We start from the raw sequence: 16985 nt of genomic DNA, 5'->3' as shown, positions 1-16985 counted from the left end.
CATTTTATTTTATTTTTCAGCTTTTTGTACATAAAATTAGAAATTAAAAGTATCTTCAGGTTGATGTCACAGTCACTACTGTTAGTTTCTGTTCCTAGCACTTTTAAATTAAAGCACTTCACAAAATAAGAAACAAAGACTAACATGCAGTGTAGGTTCCTGCTTTTTTTTATTAGTACAGTAAACTTTGCACACATTTCAACGTGAAACAAATCTCAGACTGAGTCCAGCATTTATTTGCTTTCAAATAGTGATGCCTTATTATCAAAAGAGGCTTAAGGAACGATCAGTTGATATTCTTGGCATCGCTTGAATCAGATGTTTCCACCTAGTCTTTTTATTCAGTAAATCATCAGTCTTTTCCAATGTTTGTTCACACAGGTAGATCTTATTCTTACTGACCCATATGGCATTAGAACTTTATCAGATATGAGGTCCAAGCTTTTCTTTTCAACAAAAATTATATAAGTGAAATTATATTACCAGTTACAGCAAAACACTTTGTGTTTCTTTCACAAGCAACATTAAATGTAGATTCTTTACACTAAAGCTGTTGACTTGTAGTATGTTGGTGAAATGCATGCAGGAAAATGCTATTACCATAAAGAACGGTAAACCACATTACAATCAAGCCAAAAGAATAAAGTTTTTGCTTTTGTTTTTGTATTTAATTGTTCTGTCGTTGTTTCTATCTTTGAAATGCCATTTAAAGGTAAATTTCTATCATGTAAAATGATCTGTCAGAAAAAATGTAAAAATACACATTGAATATAATAATTCATCTTTAAATTTTTTCATTTAATGGAAATTAATTAAGAAGAGTGTACTGGATATCTAGTTTTAATATTGGCCCAAAACCTAGATATGGTATTGGATACAGTAGTGGAAAATTACAAAAATTAATAAAAGATTGACTAGCATTTTAAGTTGTGCATCCTTTCTCCTTCCCGTCTACCTACTGCTTTGTTTTGTTTTGTTATTCTCTTTTCCATTTTGGTTCCTTCCCTATGTATTCTTGATGTACTTTCTATATACTTTTCCATCACTTCCTTGGGCTCTCAGTATTTTTCATTAAGGATATTCTCATTTTTTCTTTTCTGTTCACCAAATCTCTTGCTTATTATAGTCTGTAGACAACAGATCTGTACACTTAGGCCCCTAATAATCTGCTGCACTAGAAAAAGTTCATATAATATCTTCATTTCTATAATTTTGGAAGCAAAAATTCCAAGTGAGCTTAGATCTCACTCTTTATAATATATTTTAAAAATTCCCCAAATGACACAGATTTGGTTTTTCCATTTAATTATGAGAAGTTTGAAATGTTTTTGAGCTCTGATTACCTATTAGAAATATCTGAGAAGCTTTAATAAATGCCAATGTTTGAACCAAAAGCAGACCAATTGAATTCATATCTCTGGGGATGAAACTTAAGCATCTAATTTTTTTAAGGCTCCCCATTGATGTTGATTTATACTTAGGGTCGAGGACCAATGAGTTAGGGTATCCTTGCTCAATATGAAAAAATGTTCTGCAGAAAATGCACCTGTTCCCTTCAGCGCTTCATTGTATAAGTCATCATATACAAGTTCCCGATATGATGGCTCTGGGGGTGTTTATCTTGCAGTGAGAGAGGTGTTTATCTTTTTTTTTAATTTTGTTGAAGTATAGTTGATTTACAATCTTGTGTTTAATTTTTGCCGTACAGCAAAGTGACTCAGTTATACATATATATTCTTTTTCATATTCTTTTTCATCATGGTTTATCACAGGATATTGAATATTGTTCCCTGTGCTATACAGTAGGAGAGAGGTGTTTATCTTTTTTTTTTAAGCTTTTTTTTTTTAATATTTATTCATTTATTTATTTGGTTGTGCCGGGTCTTAGTTGTAGCAGGCGGGCTCCTTAGTTGCAGCTCCAGGGCTCCTTAGTGGCAGCTCATGGGTTCCTTAGTTGTGGCATGCAAACTCTTAGTTGTGGCATGCATGTGGGATCTAGTTCCCTGACCAAGGATCAAACCCAGGCCCCCTGCATTGGGAGTGTGGAGTCTTACCCACTGCGCCACCGGAGAAGTCCCAAGAGGTGTTTATCTTGAAGTGTGACATTGACCCATTTGTATCAGGGGTTCTTTTCTAGGACTGTAGTTGGTGGAAAGGGAGTTCTATCAGAATAGTTTAGAGATCTTCAAATTATACATACACACACATACAAAATGGCACCCCAACTATCCCTAGTGCATATGGGGGTGGTTTAGGAAACAGTATGGATTCATAGAAATAGTCCACCAGATGCCCTGTTCGGTAAGAACCATTAAATCTGGACAATGGGAGGCAGCTTATATAAAACGTTCATTCAATTTGTCATTGTCAAGTCACATCTAAACAGGAAAGGCTTCCATTCTTATCTTGGGCACCCCTCATCATCACTTGTTTTCCTAAGCTCTGGTATAATACAGATCAATGTACAAAGAGAAGGGAGGAGTGAAAAAAAGAAGGGAGTGGATGAAAAGGGAGAGGAGAAGGAAGAAGAGGGAAGAAAAATGGGAAAGTCGAGGAAAGGAAGGGAGTATAAGAAATAGGAGGGGATGCTTCATGAATTATCCTCTGAAAAAAAAGTCTTTTGTTGTTAATATGTACAGCAATAGTGGGGGAAGAGGGAAGGAAGAGGCGTGGGTGAAAGAAATTTTGCTTAGTTGTCAATATGTCAGATCCACAATATAAATGTGCTTCTCCTCTCTTTTTTTAAAAGAAAAAACACCTACGAAAAAGTTGAAGAGGACATTATGCAAGTAAATGTTATGATTGCATGAATCGTGAGTTTTATTTATTTATTTATTTTTGGCTGCGTTGGGTCTTCATTGCTGCACGTGGGCTTTCTCTAGTTGCGGTGAGTGGGGGCTAGTCTTCGTTGCAGTGCACGGGCTTCTCATTGTGGTGGCTTCTCTTGTTGTGGAGCACGGGATCTAGGCACACAGGCTTCAGTAGTTGTGGCGCATGAGATTAGTGCTCCGCGGCATGTTGGATCTTCCCGGACCAGGGCTCAAGCCCGTGTCCCCTGCATTGGCAGGCGGATTCTTAACCACTGCGCCACCAGGGAAGTCCCTCGTGAGTTTTTTTATTTCATCTGAACTAAATAAATATTTGAGTGTCTACTACATATCAGCTTTATGATAGGAGCTGAGAGATCAAACATGAACTTAACTGTCCAAAGGAGGGTTGTAGCCAAAGGTGAAGAAGCTTGAAGGTTATGCTAAAGAGTCTGGAATTTATTCTGTTGGCAATGAGGAGTGATTGATTGCTCCAAGCAGTAGAATGAGCAGTGAAATCAGATACATCTGTACCTATTTAAGCTGATAGTAATAAGGGTACCTTGCCAGTTTTTTGCTAATATTTTACAGAGATCTCATTTTCCCATCTCTTTTTTTTTAAAGGTGTCTGTGTTTTTATCTTTTTAGTACATATTTTTAAAAGAATATACCTAGCTTTTATTTTATAAAACCCAATTTGACATTTTCTATTAATAGCCTATCTTAATCTACTTACATTTGTTTTAGGTACAGATGTATTTTATTTTATTTTTATCACTATTTTGTGCTTTCTATTTTTCAAGCTTTTTTCTTTGTTTCTTCCTTCTTTGCTTTGTCCTCTTTTGCATTGATTTTGTTATCATCATTTTCCCCCCATCTCTACTGTTGTGAAGATGCACATTATCTTCCTTCCTTCCTTCTTCCTTATTTCTTTTTATAAGTGAGTACTTTTAAATTTTAACATGTATACTTAATTAGTGAAATATAATCAATAGTTGCACCCTTATCTGGAGCAATGAAGTTCCAAGACCGATTTCATATCATTGCTCACTTCTTGTGTTATTTTTGTCTACTATTTTAATTCTACCTTGTCTGGCACCCAATGAATTAAACAGTATTATTATTGTGGATTTATGTAGGCAGTGCTTTTTTTTTTTTTTTTTTTAGATGTTGGGGGTAGGAGTTTATTAATTAATTAATTTATTTTTGCTGTGTGGGGTCTTCGTTTCTGTGCGAGGGCTTTCTCTAGTTGTGGCAAGCTGGGGCCACTCTTCATCGCAGTGCGCGGGCCTCTCACTATCGCGGCCTCTCTTGTTGCGGAGCACAGGCTCCAGACACGCAGGCTCAGTAGTTGTGGCTCACGGGCCTAGTTGCTCCGCGGCATGTGGGATCCTCCCAGACCAGGGCTCGAACCCGTGTCCCCTGCATTAGCAGGCAGATTCTCAACCACTGTGCCACCAGGGAAGCCCGGCAGTGCTTATTTAGACTTATTTAGATGTTAATTCATTTCTTTCTTTAAATTTGCATCTTTTGCTTACTTCTTCATTTTGTGTTCTATTTCCTTCTTGAAATAGATGAGGAATTCTGTTAGCAAAGTTTGTAGATAGCAAACTCACTCAGTTTTTCTTTTCCTGAAAATGACTAGTCAGCCACATTTTTAATACATTAGCTTATATTATAATTATTTTTGATGTTTTTATTTTTTTGCATCATTATAAAATTACTTTTATTAATCTGACTTAGAATTTATGTTAATGTAATTTGAAGATATTTATTAGTATCTTTAATTAAGACAATTTCAGGAAAACTCTTAGCTTTTAGCATTAGAAATATTTTCTCATCCCATACTTTTCTATTCTCTCCATCTGGAACTTTTGAGGATTACATGTTGAAATTTCTAAATCTTTCTCACATGTCTCTTAATGTCTCTCTCTTATTTTTAGTGCTTTTTCTGGATAATTTGTCAGATTTTTTGTATCAGGATAATGCTGTCTTCATAAAACAAGTTAGGAAGTGTTCATTCATTCCTGAAAGAATTTCTGTAAGAGTAGAATTATTTCTCACTTAAATATTGATAGAATTCACTAGTAAAGCCATCTGTAACTTGAATCTTCCTTGTGCAAAATTGTAAATTAAAGATATTAATTTCTTTAACAGATATGGGGCTACTGAGATTTTTTCCTTTTTTTTTTTCCTTTTGATAAGTTGCATTTTTCTAAGAATTTCCTCATCTAAGTTATTGCATTTACTGCATAAATTATTCAAATCACTCCCTTTTTATTCTTGTAATGTCTGTGGCCTCTCTAGTCATATCCCTTTTTTCATTTCTGATATTGAAAATTTGTAATTTATCTCTTTTTCTTGATTAGCTTATCTAGGGATTTCCTCAATTTTATTAATGTATTCAAAAATACTAACTTTTGGTTTACTGATTTTCTCTACAGTTTTTCAGTTTTCTGTTCCATTGATTTCTGCTCTTTTCAATTCCTCTACCATCATTTTCATTTTCTTTCCTTACTGGACTGACTAGACATCCATTATAACATTTAAGAGGTATGATTATAATGGTTAGCTTGTTTACTCTTGATCTGAGTATGGGGAAGATTTTAATAATTCACTATTAAGTATGCTGTTTGGTGTAGGTTTTTAAAATAGATATCCTTTATCATCTTAAAGAGGATCCCTTCAGTTCCTAATTTTCTAAGAAGTTTTAAAACCACTTATAATACTGAATTTTATTAAATTTTTATTGTATTATATTTAGGTATTCATAGTGTTTTTCTCCTTTATTTTTATATTGCAGTAAATAACATTCATTGATTTTAGAATGTTAGATCTAATTATTTTCCTGGAATTGAATTCAGTTTGGTCACTTTCATTATCAATTTCATATATTGCCTTGTTTCTTTTTTTTCATATTTTGTTTCATATTCTTACATCTATTTTTGTGAAAGAGCTTGGCTTGTAATTTTTCTTTCTTTTAATGTGCTGGTTAGATTTTGATTTTAAAGTTATGCTAACCTCTTAAAACAAGATGAAAGAGGTTTTCACCTTTTTGTTCTCTGGTAGAGATTAAGATTGGTATTAATTTTCCCTTAACGGTTTGGATAATTTACTAGTGAAGGCTCCTGGGGCTGAGTTGGTTTTGTGTACAAGTTTTTAGTTTTTTTCTTTAATAGAGAACCATTCAGATTTGCTGTTTCTTGTTTCAGTTTCTGTAACAAATTTTTCAAGGAATTTGTCCATTTCAAATAAAATTTCAAATTTATTCACATAAAGTTGTTTATAACTTTGTTATCTTCTACAAATCTGTAGAATCTGTATTAATGACCCTTTTTTGATTCCTGATATTGGTATTTTGTGACTTTTTTCTTTTTATTATTCAATCCTTCAAAGAACCAACTTTTGGCTTTTGACATCTTTTCTACTGTATATCCTTTTTATTTCATTGGGGTTTTTTTTTGCATTTATATTTATAACTTACTTTCTTCTATTTCTATGATTTTTATTTTCCATTATTTTCTAAATTATTGAAATTGATTTGTAGCCTTTATTGTTTTTTTAGTAAATGCATTTAGGCTATATATTTCTCTCTAAGCATGACTTTAATAACACCTACAAATTTTGTTATATTTTATTTTGTTACCATTCAGTTAAAAATATTTTCTAAGTTCTATTGTGATTTCGTCTTATCTTATTGGAAGTTTAGAAGAGTACTGCTAAATTTCCAAATACTTCAGGAATATCTAGATATATTTGTTTTGACTTCCAATTTAATTTCTGTTTATTCAGATAATATACCCTGAATAATTTTAACCATTTAACATTTGAGAGGAATTGCTTTTCAGCTCAGCATCTATCAAATGTAACATAAGTTTCATGTGTAGTTGAAAATGAAATGCATTATTTATTTATTAGATGCAGTGTTTTATATGTTTAAAAGATCAAGTTTATTTGCCTTCTCATTCAGAATACATCTTTACTGATTTCTTCTGTCTGTTTTTTCAATCATTTACCAAAAGGGTATGTAAAAATCTCCCAATGTATTTATGAATTTGTTTGTTTCACTGTTAAGTCCTGTTAACTTCTGCTATATATTTTTTAATTTTTATTTGGTTATTTGATATTTATTAGCACCTAAAATTTATAATTGCTACATTTTTGTAGTAGATAGACCCTTTTATCATTATGAAATAGGCTCCTTAATTTCTAGTAATAATAGTCATAATAATTGCTAGTAATAATCTCTAGTAATTGCCCTAAATTCACTTTGTCTGATATTACTATATCTACAGTGGCTTTCACTTAGATGGCGGTTGCATGGCATATCTTTTTTCATTGTTTTACCTTTAATGTTTCTGTAACTTCATATTCAATATTGAATATGGAGGTTTTATTTTGTATCCAGTCTGACAATCCTCATCTAACAATCTTTCACACACACACACACACACACACACACACAATACATTTGGATTTAATTTGATGACTTCTTTTGGATTCATTACTGGTATTTTTTTTTATTTTATACATTTTGTTATATTGTTTTTAGCTACCCCACCAACTGCCACATGCTTCTGTGACTTATTAAATTCTAAAATAAATTAGGGGGGTACCTTCAAGACGGCAGAGGAGTAAGACGTGGAGATCACCTTCCTCCCCACAAGAACATAAAAAATACATCTACATGTGGAACAACTCCTACAGAACACCTACTGAACGCTGGCAGAAGACCTCAGACCTCCCAAAAGGCAAGAAACTCGCCACGTACCTGGGTAGGGCAAAAGAAGAAAGAAAACATAGAGACAAAAGAATAGGGACTGGACCTGCACATCTGAGAGGGAGCTGTGAAGGAGGAAAAATTTCCACACACTAGGAAGCCCCTTCGCGGCCAGAGACATGGGTTGGGTGGGGGTTGGAATCTTTGGAGCCTCGGAGGAGAGCACAGCAACAGGGGTGCAGAGGGCAAAGTGGAGAGATTCCCACACTGAGGATCTGTGCCGACCAGCACTCACCAGCCCAAGAGGCTTGTCTGCTCACCCGCCGGGGCGGGCAGGGGCTGGGAGCTGAGGATCGGGCTTTGGAGGTCGGATCCCAGGGAGAGGACTGGGGTTGGCAGCCTGAAGGGGGCTAGTGCACCACAGCTAGCCGGGAGGGAGTCCGGAAAAAAGTCTGCGCCTGCTTAAGAGGCAAGAGACCATTGTTTCCTGGTGCGCGAGGAGAGGGGATTCAGATCACCATCTAAATGAGCTCCAGAGACAGGCACGAGCCGAGGCTATCAGCCTGGACACCAGAGACAGGCATGAGACGCTAATGCTGCTGCAGCAGCCAAGAAGCCTGTGTGCAAGCACAGGTCTCTATCCATACACCCACCCTGGAAGCCTGTGCAACACGCCACTGCCAGGGTCCCATGATCCAGGGACAACTTCCCCAGGAGAACACACGGCATGCCTCAGGCTGTTGCAACGTCACACCAGCCTCTGCTGCCACAGGCTTGCCTCGCATTCCAATTATAACTACCATACCCCTCCTCTCCCCTGGCCTGAGTGAGCCAGAGCCCCCTAATCAGCCGCTGCTTTAACCGCATCCTGTCTGGGCAGGAACAGAAGCAACCTACACGCAGAGGCGGGGCCAAATCCAAAGCTGAACCCCAAGAGCTGTGTGAACAAAGAAGAGAAAGGGAAATTTCTCCCAGCAGCCTCAGGGGCCCTGGATTGTATCCCCACAATCAACTTAATGTACCCTGAATCTGTGGAATACCTGAATAGACAACGAATCAACCCAAAATTGAGGTGGTGGACTTTGGGAGCAACAGTAGACTTGGGGTTTGCTGTCTGCAACTGACTTGTATCTGATTTTTATGTTTATCTTAGTGTAGTTTTTAGCGCTTGTTATCATTGGTAGATTTATTTATTGGTTTGGTTACTCTCTTTTTTATTATTATTATTACTTTTTAAATTGTTATTTTAATAATTTTTTTATACTTTTATTTATTTATTTTTCTTTCTTTTTTTTCTCCCTTTTCTTCTGAGCTGTGTGGCTGACAGGGTCTTGGTGCTCCAGCTTAGTGTCAGGCCTGAGCCTCTGAGGTGGGAGAGCCGAGTTCAGAACATTGGACCACCAGAGACCTCCTGGCCCCACATAATATCAACTGGTGAGAGCTCTCCCAGAGATATCTGTCTCAACATTAAGACCCAGCTCCACTCAATGGCCAGGAAGCTCCAGTGCTGGATGCCCTAGGCCAAACAAGTAGCAAGACAGCAGCACAACCCCACCCATTAACAGAGAGGCTGCCTAAAATCAAATAAGTTCACAGACACCCCAAAACACACCACTGGACGTGGCCCTGCCCACCAGAAAGACAAGATCCAGCCACACCCACCAGAACACAGGCACCAGTCCCCTCCACCAGGAAGCCTACACAACCCACTGAACCAACCTTACCCACTGTGAGCAGACACCAAAAACAACAGGAACTATGAACCTACAGCCTGCGAAAACGAGACCACAAACATAGTAAGTTAAGCAAAATGACAAGACAGAGGAATACGCAGCACATGGAGCAAAATAAAAACCCACCTGACCAAACAAATGAAGAGGAAATAAGCAGTCTACCTGAAAAGGAATTCAGAGTAATGATAGTAAAGATGATCCTAAATCTTGGAAATAGAACGGAGAAAATAAAAGAAACGTTTAAACAAGGACCTAAAAGAACTAAAGAGTGAACAAACTATGATGAACAACACAATAAATGAAATTAGAAATTCTCTAGAAGGAATCAATAGCAGAATAACTGAGGCAGAAGAACAGATAAGTGACCTGGAAGATAAAATAGTGGAAATAACTACCACAGAACAGAATAAAGAAAAAAGAATGAAAAGAATTGAGGACAATCTCAGAGACATCTGGGACAACATTAAATGCACAAACATTCGAATTATAGGGGTCCCAGAAGAAGAAGAGAAAAAGAAAGGGTCTGAGAAAATTTTTGAAGAGGTTATAGTTGAAAACTTCCCTAACATGGGAAAGGAAATAGTTAAGTCCAGGAAGTGCAGAGAGTCCCATACAGGATAAATCCAAGGAGAAACAGGCCAAGGCACATATTAATCAAACTATCAAAAATTAAATACAAAGAAAAAATATTAAAAGCTGCAAGGGAAAAGCAACAAATAACATACAAGGGAATCCCCATAAGGTTAACAGCAGATCTTTCAGCAGAAACTCTGCAAGCCAGAAGAGAGTGGCAGGACATATTTAACGTGATGAAAGGGAATAACCTACAACCAGGATTACTCTACCCAGCAAGGATCTCACTCAGATTTGACAGAGAAATTTAAACTTTTACAGACAAGCAAAATTTAAGAGAATTCAGCACCACAAAACCAGCTTTAAAACAAATGCTAAAGGAACTTCTCCAGGCAGGAAACACAAGAGAAGGAAATGACCTACAAAAAAACCCCCCAGGGCTTCCCTGGTGGCGCAGTGGTTGAGAGTCCACCTGGCGATGCAGTGGACACGGGTTCATGCCCTGGTCCGGGAAAATCCCACATGCCGCGCAGCAACTAGGCCCGTGAGTCATGGCCACTGAGCCTGTGCGTCTGGAGCCTGTGCTCCGCAACAGGAGAGGCCACAACAGTGAGAGGCCCGCGTACCGCCAAAAAAAAAAAAAAAAAAAACCCAAACAATTAAGAAAATGGTAATAGGAACATACATATTGATAATTACCTTAAATGTAAATGAATTAAAAGCTCCAACCAAAAGACATAGACAGGCTGAAAAGATACAAAAATGAGACCCGTAAATATGCTATCTACAAGAGATCCACTTCAGACCTAGGGACACATACAGACTGAAAGTGAAAGGATGGAAAAAGATATTCCATGCAAATGTAAATCAAAAGAACGCTGGAGTAGCAATTCTCATATCAGACAAAATAGACTTTAAAATAAAGACAATTACAAGGGGCAAAAAAGGACACTACATAATGATCAAGGGATCAATCCAAGAAGAAGCTATAACAATTGAAAATATTTATGGACCCAACACAGGAGAACCTCAATACATAAGGCAAATGATAACAGCCATAAGAGGGGAAATTGACAGTAACACAGTAATAGTAGGGGACTTTAACACCTCAATTTCACCAATGGACAGATCATCCAAAATGAAAATAAATAAGGAAACACAAGCTTTAAATGACACATTAAACAAGATGGACTTAACTGATATTTGTAGGACATTCCATCCAAAAACAACAGAATACACTTTCTTCTTAAGTGCTTGTGGAACATTCTCCAGGATATATCATATCTTGGGTCACAAATCAAGCCTTGGTAAATTTAAGGAAATTGAAATCATATCAAGTATCTTTTCTGACCACAACACTATGAGACAAGATATCAATTAGAGGAAAACAACTGTGAAAAATACAAATACATGGAGGCCAAACAATATGCTACTAAATAACCAAGAGATCACTGAATAAATCAAAGAAGAACTCAAAAAATACCTAGAAACAAATGACAGTGAAAACAAGACAACCCAAAACCTACGGAATGCAGCAAAATCAGTTCTAAGAGGGAAGTTTATAGCAATACAATCCTACCTCAGTAAACAAGAAAAATCTCAAATAAACAACCTAACCTTGCACCCTAAGCAATTAGAGAAAGAAGAACAAAACCCCCCAAGTTAGCAGAAGGAAAGAAATCATAAAGAACAGATCAGAAATGAATGAATAAGAAATGAAGGAAACAATAGCAAAGATCAATAAAACTAAAAGTTGGTTCTTTGAGAAGATAAACAAAATCGATAAACCACTAGCCAGACTCATGAAGAAAAAAAGAAAACTCAAATCAATAGAATTAGAAATGAAAAAGGAGAAGTAACAACTGACACTGCAGAAATATAAAGGGCCATGAGTGATTACTACAAGCAACTATAGGCCAATAAAATGGACAACCTGGAAGAAATGGACAAATCTTAGAAAAACACAACCTTCCGAGACTGAACCAGGAAGAAATTGAAAATATACACAGACCAATCACAAGCACTGAAATTGAAACTGTGATTAAAAATCTTCCGGCAAACAAAAGCCCAGGACCTGATGGCTTCACAGGTGAACTCTATCAACCATTTAGAGAAGAGCTAACACCAATCTTTCTCAAACTCTTCCAAAAAATAGCACAGGGAGGAACACTCCCAAACTCCTTCTACAAGGTCCCCATCACCCTGATACCAAAACCAAAGATGTCACCAAAAAAAAAAAAACCAAAAAAAAAAAAACTACAGACCAATATCTCAGATGAACATAGATGCAAAAATCCTCAACAAAATACTAGCAAACAGAATCCAACAGCACATTAAAAGGATCATACACCATGATCAAGTGGCATTTATCCCAGGAATGCAAGGATTCTTCAATATACACTAATCAATCAATGTGATAAACCATATTAACGAATTGAAGGAGAAAAACCACATGATCATCTCAATAGATGCCAAAAAAGCTTTCGACAAAATTCAACACCCATTTATGATAAAACTCTCCAGACCATAGGCATAGAGGGAAGTTACATCAACATAATAACGACCATATATGAGAAACCCACAGCCAACATCATTCTCAATGGTGAAAAACTGAAACCATTTCCTCTAAAATCAGGAACAAGACAAGGATGCCCACTCTCACCATTATTATTATTCAACATAATTTTGGAAGTTTTAGTGACAGCAATCAGACAAGAAAAAGAAATTAAAGGAATCCAAATCAGAAAAGAAGTAAAGCTGTCACTGTTTGCAGATGACATGATACTATACATAGAGAATCCTAAACAAGCTACCAGAAAACTACTAGAGCTAATCAATGAATTTCGTAAAGTAGCAGTATACAAAATTAATGCACAGAGATCTCTTGCATTCCTATACACTAATGATGAAAATTCTGAAAGAGAAATTAAGGAAACACTCCCATTTATCACTGCAGCAAAAAGAATAAAATACCTATGAATAAACCTACCTAAGGAGACAGAAGACTTTATGCAGAAAACTATAAGACACTGATGATAGAAATTAAAGATGATATAAACAGATGGAGAGATATACCATGTTCTTGGACTGGAAGAATCAACATTGTGAAAATGACTATACTACCCAAAGCCATCTACAGATTCACTGCAATCCCTATCAAACTACCAATGGCATTTTTCCCAGACTGGAAAGAAAAAATTCACAATTTCTATGGAAACACAAAAGATCCCAAATAGCGAAAGCAATCTTGAGAACGAAAGACAGAGCTGGAGGAATCAGGCTCCCTGACTTCAGACTATACTACAAAGCTACAATAATCAAGGCAGTATGGTACTGGCACAAAAACAGAAATATAGATCAATGGAACAGGATAGAAAGCCCAGAGATAAACCTGCACACATATGGTCACCTTATCTTTGATAAAGGAGGCAAGCATGCACAATAGAGAAAAGACAGCCTCTTCAATAAGTGGTGCTGGGAAAGCTACATGTAAAAGAATGAAATTAGAATACTTCCTAACACCATACACAAAAAGTAAACTCAAAATGGATTAAAGACCTAAATGTAAGGCCAGACACTATTAAACTCTTAGAGGAAAAGTTAGGAAGAACACTCTGACATAAATCACAGCAAGATCCTTTTTGACCCACCTCCTACAGAAAGGGAAATAAAAACAAAAATAAACAAATGGAACCTAATGAAACTTAAAAGCTTTTGCGCAGCAAAGGAAACCATAAATAAGACGAAAATGCAACCCTCAGAATGGGAGAAATGTTTGCAAATGAAGCAACTGACAAAGGATTAATCTCCAAAATATACAAGCAGCTCATGCAGCTCATTATCAAAAAAACAAACAGCCCAATCCAAAAATGGGCAGAAGATCTAAATAGACATTTCTCCATAGAAGATATACAGATTGCCAACAAACACATGAAAGGATGCTCAACATCACTAATCATTAGAGAAATGCAAATCAAAACCACAATGAGGTGTCACCTCACAATGGTCAGAATGTCCATCATCAAAAAATCTCCAAACAATAAATGCTGAAGAGGGTATGGAGAAAAGGGACCCTCTTGCACTGTTGGTGTGAATGTAAATTGATACAGCCACTATGGAGAACAGTATGGAGCTTGCTTAAAAAACTAAAAATAGAACTCCCATATGACCCAGTAATCCCACTACTGGGCATATACCCTGAGAAAACCATAATTCAAGAAGAGTCATGTACCAAAATGTTCATTGCAGCTCTATTTACAATAGCCAGGACATGGAAGCAACCTAAGTGTCCACTGACAGATGAAAGGATAAAGAAGATGTGACATATATATACAATGGAATATTACCCAGCCATAAAAAGAAACAAACTTGAGTTATTTGCAGTGAGGTGGATGGACCTGGAGTCTGTCATACCAGTGAAGTAAGTCAGAAAGAGTAAAACAAATACCGTATGCTAACACACATATATGAAGTCAAAAAAAAAAGAAAAAAATGCTTCTGAAGAATCCAGGGACAGGACAGGAATAAAGACGCAGATGTAGAGAATGGACTGGAGGGCACAGGGAGGGGTGAGGGTAAGCGGGGGCGAAGTGAGAGAGTGGCATGGACATATATACACTACCAAATGTAAAATAGATAGCTAGTGGGAAGCAGCCGCATGGCACGGGGAGATCAGCCCGGTGCTTTGTGACCACCTAGAGGGGTGGGATAGGGAGGGTGGGAGGGAGGGAGATGCAAGAGGGAGGGGATGTGGGGATATATGTGTACATATAGCTGATTCACTTTGTTATACAGCAGCAAACAACACAACATTTTAAAGCAATTATACTCCAATAAAGGTGTTAAAAATTAAAATAGAATAAATTAGTACCTTTACCAGCTTCTATACTTTGCTAGGACATGAGAATACTTTTTTTCTACTTCACCCCTGTCATCTGTTGTGCTATTATTGTCTTATATTTTCATTTTACCTATATTTAAACTCTGGAAGGCATTATTGTTACAGCCAATACTCACTTAGATTTCTCATAATATTAATGCTTTTTATTCCTTCTTGAATTTCCTTACTTATGAATCATTTGTCTTCTGCCTGAAAAAAACCTCCCTTTAGTATTTTCTTTACTGTGGGTCCAGTCTTATTGAGTCTCTGAAGTTTAATTTGCCAAAAAATGTTTCTTTTTTATTTTCAATTTTGAAGGATATTTTTACTAGATATAGATTTCTAAGGTAATATTTTTTTTCTATTTTAGTATTTTGAGGGTGACATTATTTTCTGTAAAATGATGATTTCCCCCAAAACACCTAAAACCATGTCTCTCATACAAATTTTTTAAAAGTCCAAGATTTCATTTAACTCCTTAATTAATGAGAAAATCCATAAGAACCCAAACAGCAGGATCAAGTGAGGACTGACTTACAGAGATCTATGATCTCTATCTGACAACACTGATTTGCTTTGCTATGAACAGGAATCATTTGCTGGCCGCAGATGGATTTCACATGAACAGAGACACTGCAGTTTCTTGATTCAAATTCCCTCTTTTCCACATAGTGCCTCCAGATATCTCTGATCCACTGTGCCTTTGGCTCTTTCATACTTTGCTTTCTACCTCTCCCATGCCAGAGCTCCAATGAAATTCTGGATCCTCGTACCTGTTAGGAGCAGACCATGTGACATTGTAACCACCCTCTCGATTCTTCCTGTACCTACAGGACAGCACCACATTGCTCCCAGGATTTGCCAAATGGGGTCATCTCTAAACATCTTTCAAATTTCTTAGGCTATGTCCTGAAAAGTGCGGAATATGCCCTCTGCTTGAGAGTCACTTAAATCTATCTTTGAATGGTAATGGTATACCACCACCACCTCCAATATTAGTTTCAACTATGAGGTGGGAGAGAGAATCAGGTCACTCATATCTAATCCCCTTCTCTTAATTTTTTCTCTTCTTTTGCTCCACTGACCAGTAACAGGAAATGTTTTCCCTTTCCTGTGAGACAAGAACTTCCCTTATATAATAAACTATTCTTCCCATTCTAGAGCCTATACTGTATTCAATTCTCTGAACTTTGAGTCTTAATATGCAAAAACTCAACATTACTATAAATTTATAAATATCAAATTTGGAGGGGAGCAATGTTTTTTCCCCTCCAAATTGTTGTAATTGATATATGAATTCCTGTTATTTGAAACAAGAAAATATCATGTTTTTCAGATAGAAAGGATTCAAGAAAAGGAGAAAAACTTATTTAGAAGTCAAAATGCAACAGGAGATAACTCAAACGTCTTGGTATACATAAACAATCATATATATTATACTTGATAAATCTTATAGCATATCATTGAACTCAAGCTTCATGGGGTAAGACGGATTATCACCACATGCTCAATTCTAGAAAGGCTTTCTATAAAAGATTGGCATTATTAGAGGGAAATATAAGTAGCTATAACTATTGCCATTATTTTCCCCACTAACAAGCATTCTCTTGCAAAACATGCCAGTATTTTAGGAAACCATATTCTGATGTGTCTTGGTTGGCCCCCCTTTTTTTTTCTTTCTGTGGTTCCTCAAAAAGTTAAACATGGACTTACCATATGACCCAACAATTCCACTCCAAGGTATTTAACCAAGAGAAATGGAAATATATATTCACACAGAAACTTGTACACAGATGTTTATAACAGGATTACTCATAACAGAAAAAACGTGGAAACAACCCAAATTTCATCGTTGGATGAACAGGTAAACAAATTGTGGTATATACATACAATGAAATATTATTCTACAATAAAAAGGAATGAAGTACTGATATAAACCTCGAAAACAATATGCTAAATGAAAGAAACCAGACACAAAATTTCGCATATTGTATGTTTCCCTTTATGTGATATATTCAGAATAAGCAAATCCATAGAGACAGAAAGCATAATAGAGCTTACAAGGGGATGGGAGGGCAGAATAGGGAGTGATTACTCAATGGTTATGAGTTATTTATGGAGCGATTAAAAAGTTTTGAAACTAGCGATAGCTGGTGGTTGCACAACATCGTGAGTACACGAAATACCACTGAATCATACATTTTAAAATGGTTATATTATGTGAATTTCACCTCAAAGAAAATTTGTTTTTAAAAAAAGTTTACATTATTGAA

Source organism: Delphinapterus leucas, chromosome 8, assembly GCF_059928025.1.
Source record: "Delphinapterus leucas isolate spDelLeu-1000000601 "Yukka" chromosome 8, BTC_Dleu_Yukka2, whole genome shotgun sequence".
Lineage (NCBI taxonomy): Eukaryota > Metazoa > Chordata > Mammalia > Artiodactyla > Monodontidae > Delphinapterus > Delphinapterus leucas.
Note: the sequence above shows the minus strand (reverse complement) of the source record.